Source organism: Chenopodium quinoa, unplaced genomic scaffold (genome assembly GCF_001683475.1).
Source record: "Chenopodium quinoa cultivar QQ74 unplaced genomic scaffold, ASM168347v1, whole genome shotgun sequence".
NCBI classification, from domain to species: domain Eukaryota; kingdom Viridiplantae; phylum Streptophyta; class Magnoliopsida; order Caryophyllales; family Amaranthaceae; genus Chenopodium; species Chenopodium quinoa.
Window position 1 is genome coordinate 4,868,398 of NW_018745286.1, and position 6,687 is coordinate 4,875,084.

General features: G+C 35.1%; 1 long non-coding RNA gene across 1 annotated transcript in view; it reads left to right on the top strand.

The window, feature by feature from the left end:
• LOC110712013 overlaps positions 1–591 on the top strand; it is a 2,150-nt gene extending 1,559 nt beyond the window's left edge. Inside the window, exon 3 of the long non-coding RNA XR_002509488.1 lies at positions 221–591. This is a non-coding gene — a long non-coding RNA (uncharacterized LOC110712013). The remainder of the gene's footprint in view (positions 1–220) is intronic.
• Positions 592–6,687: the final 6,096 nt, after the last annotated feature.

Genomic DNA, 6,687 nt, shown 5'->3' on the forward strand with positions numbered 1-6,687 from the left:
ATGGTGCATGAACTGTAATTTACCTTGGAAATGTGGTAGAAAATGAAAAATCATAACCAATGAAGTATAGAAATTGTCATTCTAAAATTTCCTAATATGAAGAACAGGAGGTAAGGCTCTGCATGCAACACAAATAAGTGAGTTACAAGACAAAGAGACTCACTTTTATATCTATATGATTGCAATTCTCACAAAGAAACCCCAATCTTTTTTGTTTCAGGAATGAAAGAGGAGCATTCAGAGATACAAAAATAGGAAAAGCATGATTCGACAAAAGTATTGGATTAGGTGTCTTTGAAGTTGAAGAGGAAACTATTGGTGGATTAAATTTTAATCATATTTGAAATTTTTTGCTAAGTAGAGAGCTCATAGATGGTACATTAGTATAGAGTAATTTGGCTTCATTTGATATTAAAATAAAGTCAGACTGGTTTAGCATTGTAATTCAAGTTCAAACCCTTTTGGTTCTTCTTGTATCGATTAGTCCTCTTGTACTAAGAATAGTGCAAATTTCAGATGTCATGTAATATTGTAATTGTTGGGTTTAAGAACACATCGAATTTAGTTACTAATTCAAATTTGTTATTATTATGATTTTTGTTTAATTTTTATTTATCTTGTATTTTGTAAATTAATTGAATATAATAGTTGTCTCAAACAATATTGGTAAATAAATTGGTTCTTGTTAAAATTATTTATTATTAACAAAGAAGTATTTGGTCGTTAATATTCTTAACAATTTTTTTTTTGAACCGTTGAATGTGTATTTTAAGAAGGAATATTTGGTCGTCATTGCCTACTAGTTCATTATTAATAGATTATGTATTACGAGTCCTTTACTGATTGTTAATGGTTAACGACAAAGTGATATGTCGTCGTCACTATCTAACGACGAACATTGTCATTAAAACCAATAACGAGGGAGCCTATTACATCGAACAAACGACGAAAAATTTTCGTCGTAAAAAGTTTTAACGACGATTTTTTGGACATTTAACGATGAAATAATTTGTCGTTAAAAACCCTTTTTCTAGTAGTGTTATGATTTCTATTATCATGTTTGGGATGTTATTTTGATTTCTAGTATCATGATTAGGATGTTGATTATGATTTCTAGTATTATGTTTAGGATAATGCTTTGATTTGATTATTAGTGACATGCTAGTATTTGTTATTAATCCGTTTAATATCATGTCTAGGATCTTACTAACGATGTTTTGATGATGTTCTTATGATGATGATTGCTATATTAATCCGGAAATATTTTTCACAACTAAAATCGAAAAGACGCTGCGAAAAATCGGAAAAAACATTGAAAATTGAAACTGCCGCAGAGCGTCAGATGTATCGTAGGATGTCAGAAACCAACGCCAGACGACAGCCTTATCGCGTTGCGATAGAGCTGTCTCGAAACGATGGTTCCTGCATATTTTTATTGGCTTTCTTATTTCTTTTTTTTTCTCTTATTGGACCCTCTTTTTTTTAGAGTCGAGTCATAGTTCCTTTTTTTATTCATTTTGAGTCAACTTGGATTTTTTATTCCCGTATACTGTACAAGCATAACTTTGTTTTGGTCATAGATAGAGCTTTAGAAAGAGTTATGTGCCGTGCCACCTAAGGATCTGTAGCCCCGGATTTTATCTTTCATTTGGCGTTGGTTTCGTCCAATTCGAATTCACAAATAAAAAGTTATGATTGAAACACTACAGCCTATCCAGTTTAGGAATTCTATCTTTAGTGTTGGAGGATAACTTTTTATTTATTTTTTATTTATTTATTTATTTATTTTTTTTATCTTTTTTGTGTCAATCTCGTTTATATTTGAGTCGTAACCAATCTTTTACTTCATTTAGAATTCTAAGTTATGTCACACTCTTATAAGATAGGTTTTTATATTTATTATCTTATTTTTCATCTCATGAGTCTTAACTCCCTTAGAAACCTATTCCATGTCAAACTCTTATAAGATAATTTTTTTTAAAATTCTACTCCTATTCTAATTGTGATATCTGAAGAGTCTTTTTTATTCCATAATCCTATCTTTCTATTATCTTTTTTCCACCCTTTAGAGTCGCACTCTAGTCCTTTTTTTTTTTATTTTTTTTTAATTCTATCATCTCATTTATTTTATCTCTCATTTCCTATCCATTTTATTTTTATGCGTTTTATTTTTATCCTTTGTGTCTTCGTCAAACCATGAGTCTACCTATCGTAGAATTCTAGTCCATCTTCCTAGTTTTTTGTGATTATTGTGCTAACTTTAACATGTATTCTTTGACTTTGATTGGGGTTGATATTGTCTTATTTATGACTAATGTTTGCCAATGGACTGCTTTCACCTAGTAAATAGCACAAACATTAAAATTGGACAAAATTAATCAAGTTAGTTTGTCTATTTTTTTAGTCTTCCGGCTATTTGGTCCTTGAGTCCTTCGTTTTTTCACACCGTTCTCATATCTAGTCATATGGTCATGACATGAGTCTTGTAAATATCATTTACACTCACAAGTCTTCACACACTTTGTACATACTTTTTTTTACACCATGACCATGTTTTAGGTCCATGCATGAGTCGTCCTTTCCGTCATTCGAGTTGAGGGTCCATCCTATTCCCGGATTTTTTCCATATCCTTCCACATTCACATACTTTCCTTAAACACATATACCCTTCTACATACTTTCCTTAAACACATATACCCTTCTACATATTTTGCTTCTACATCACTTTCCACATTCACTTACTTTCCCTGTACACACATACACCTTCTTACATACCTTCCTCCTACATGCTTTTCCCATGCATATCATTTATCACACACACTATGATCTTTCCTCATTTATGCATGTTGAATCGAGTTCGAGTAATGTGATCGACAATAAACATACATGGTTTCCTTTTCTACAACCTTTGGTCAAAGAAAACACAAAGCACGAGGCAAGGCAGGCTTCAACAATAAGATTTCATGATTCTTTTCTTATTTTTGTCTTCCCTTTCCCTCAATAAGTCTAGCATAGGCACTCTCCATCATCTTTCTTAGATTTATTTCATGAGTTTGTTTTTACCCCTTTCTGATTCAATAAAATGAGCATTTATTTCCTTGCATATGATCATTGCATTGCATTTCAAAAAAAAAAAAAAGAAAAAAAAAATCCTTGCTAAACTAAACACAAGGTATACCAATGATTTGAGGCACCTCTTGTAGCCTCGTCATATCACCTTAACTCTTTCAAATATACAAATCTTTCTTAATAAACCACTTTGAGCCTTGTATAATGATAAACCTTCACTTTTTCAACCCACATTACCTAATCTTCGGATGGGATGGTGTGCAACTTACGTAATTTTCAAAGCTAAAGCAAAAGCTTCAGTGATTTTTACCAAAGAAAATTCAAAAGTTCAAAAAGGAATAAAAGTGTGCAAAAGGGCAAGTGTTCCAATGTCTTTGAACCCTTTTTCTAGTAGTGTTATGATTTCTATTATCATGGTTAGGATGTTATTTTGATTTTCTACTATCAAGATTAGGATGTTGATTATGATTTCTAGTATCATGTTTAGGATAATGCTTTAATTTGATTATTAGTGACATGCTAGGGTTTGTTATTAATCTGTTTAGTATCATGTCTAGGATCTTACTAACGATGTTTTAATGATATTCTTATGATGATGATTTCTATATTAATCATATGCTACTTGATTATTTATGATTTGTTACTATTGCTTGATCATGCCCCTTTTTGCAGGTTTAAAGGGAATTGGTACTTGAAATCACGCCTAATAAGATAGTTAATATTTTGATTTAGGCTTAATATGATTTTAATTCAAGTGATCACCAATATTTGATTTAATTGTGCTTTAATAATCAACCAACGTAGATTGAACAGGTTTAGGATTAATTTGATGTATGTATGTTGATCGAAAAGCGCACATGAATATCGTAAGAATTAAGTAGAGGCCTGTTTAGGGCGGGTTCAATCTCTTTTAGGTTGGATTCATACCATCATCCCCGAACATCCAGTCATGGTTCTGGACCACTATGGAGTTAGCGATCTCCGTGATCGTGAATGGGGTGTATTCTTCACACTCGCGAATGGTTTACAAGTTCCTAAAACTTGTTGGCAAATCTTTTTCTCTAGCTTCTTTTCCTTGGAACGTCACCATGCTTAAAAGCATGCACCACAGTAGGGCTCAATAAGAGTTTTAAAAATTCCCTACATTACGTTATAGTTCATGAAGAGACATTAAGTGACATAGGAAAAGGGCAATACACATATAACACACTTGTCCGGAAGGACAAGTGGGGGGATTGAAAGGAATGGTGTCCTTCGAACAAGTGTATTACTTCGATAGAGGGTTCAGAATTAATTAGGAAAGCTAATTATTCAGTGAAGTTAAGTGATCGGAATGCCTAGTTGGAGGTCGCTTACGATTAGTAAGATTAATATAATTATAATAATCTTACAACTTGCTCCTGACTGAACCCTGCGGGTCACACCCTATCGTGTAACCGAACTATGGTGATGAATTAATCTGAAGTATTAAATACGTCGATAAGGATTTTACGAACTCAGACGTCGGATTCCGAGTTTAGAGCGTCGAATGCCAAGTCGATTCTAGGAATCGACGAGATAAGAAATAAATTCAAACAACATAAGTCAACACTCAAAGTCCTAGCCTCGCATTGTCCTAGCCATACGAGGGCTAGGCTAGGCTAGGCGGGCTGCCGCTGCATAGCACTGCTTGGCCAGAAGCCCAGCAAGCATCGCAAGGCTTAGTTGTGCGTGTGTTGGCTGAGCAGGTGCATGCGGGCTAGTAGCATGCCCTCGCTAGCAAGGCCAACAGCCAACAAGGCTCTCTGAGCCTCGCTAGGGATAGCAGCGCCCAGCGCACAACGACCCGCATTGCTGCGAGGCCTGCTTGTGTGTAGGGCTGAGCAAAACTATCTGAAAATCCGGTAATCCGATCCGCAATCGATCCGAAAATTATGGATAAACGATCCGAAAAAAATCGGATATCGAATATCAAAATATTAGATTTCGGATATCCGAACAAATCACTTACTTTGTTTTTCCGTAAAATGATTCAAAAACTCCTAGGCCCAATCCCAAACCCAAACCTAAACCTAAACCCTTATTTTATTCATTCCCTAAAAATGCAAAATTCCCCCCCCCCCACCGCCACTCTCTCTTTCTTTCTACTCTCCCCTCTCCCCCTCTCTCTTTCTCTCTCCTCTCCCACTCTCTCTTCTCTTTGTCCTCTCAGATCTCAAACTTTCAAAGACTCAAATCCCACTCTAGAAATCATCAAATCCCACACTGAATTTTTGTATAACAGTAATCATCTCCTCCGGTAGTGGCGACTTTCCTCCTTCTCATGGATGCTCGACCACAGCAGCTTATTAGCGGCGTCTCTCTCACTCTCAACAACTTAGGCTTTTTTTTATATTTGTAGGTTTATTAGATTCAAATTATATGACTAATTGTAGTTTATAATTACGAGTTTGATTATTCAGTCATGAATGTCAAGATACAGATGTAATGTATACAAGTTTCGTTTTTCTTGACGATTTTTTTTTCCAGTTTTGCCATTAAACTTATCAAGAATAGGCCTAAAATTGACTCTGTAGAATTTAATATAGCATGAAGTATCAATTTACCTTTAAAAACAAATAAAATTGGCCATTAAAGATAGTATTTTAACAATATTATTAATTAAATATTATTAAAAAAAAGTATATTATTAAAAGGGTCGGATATTTGATATCCGAACTATTCGATCCAAAACTTTTGGATATCCGAACAAATTTGGATCGGATAAGGATATCAAATATCAAAGTTTTCGAATACGGATATCTGATCCGTACTCACCTCTACTTATGCAGGGCTGCTGCGATGTAGGCCTACTAGCAGGCCCAGCCGAGCACCAGGCCGCTAGCAAGGCGCGCCTTGGTGCCCAAGGCTGGGCGCCAGCTGGCGGGCTGCTAGTGGAGCCGGTCATATGGGATTTGCTTGGGGAGCAAGGGGAGTTATGGTCCTCCCCTTGTGGTCCTCTCTAGGGATGGCAATGGGTCGGATTTGGATCGGATCTGACTGGATCCAGATCTAGTTCCGTTTTGTACCCGAGATCCAAATCCGATCCGGATCCGACAGGTATGAAAAAGGGGGATCCATATCCATATTCGTTGGATCCTACGAATCCGGGTCCAAAACGAATCCTAAACGGATCTTGCCCATTTCACCTATTTTACATAACAAACTAAGTGTTTTGTAAGAAAATATAACAAACTAAGTTAAAACAGCAACAAACCGCAAGTTATAGTAAACAATTACACTAAGATTAAGCCATTAAGTTACATATTAAAATTACAAAATAAAAAAAATTAAGAAAAAAAGGCATGGCAACTGTGAGTCAGAAGCACTAAAGGAGTATTAAAAGAAATAATATGAACAGTAATGTAACATATTGTGGACTAGGCCTAAGTTTAAAAATAAAAGTTAAATAAAAGGTAAATAGATTAGGACACGTGATAGAGGGTTTTAACACGTCGTTATATGCTCAAATCCCTATCAACAATATTTTTAAACACTCGACTAATCCTAAACACGAGTATAGGGGTAAATCAAGGGTCGGTTCACGAGGAATGGGAGAAAGGTTACTAAAGTCTAGGGTTAAGCTACTTCGAAACTAAG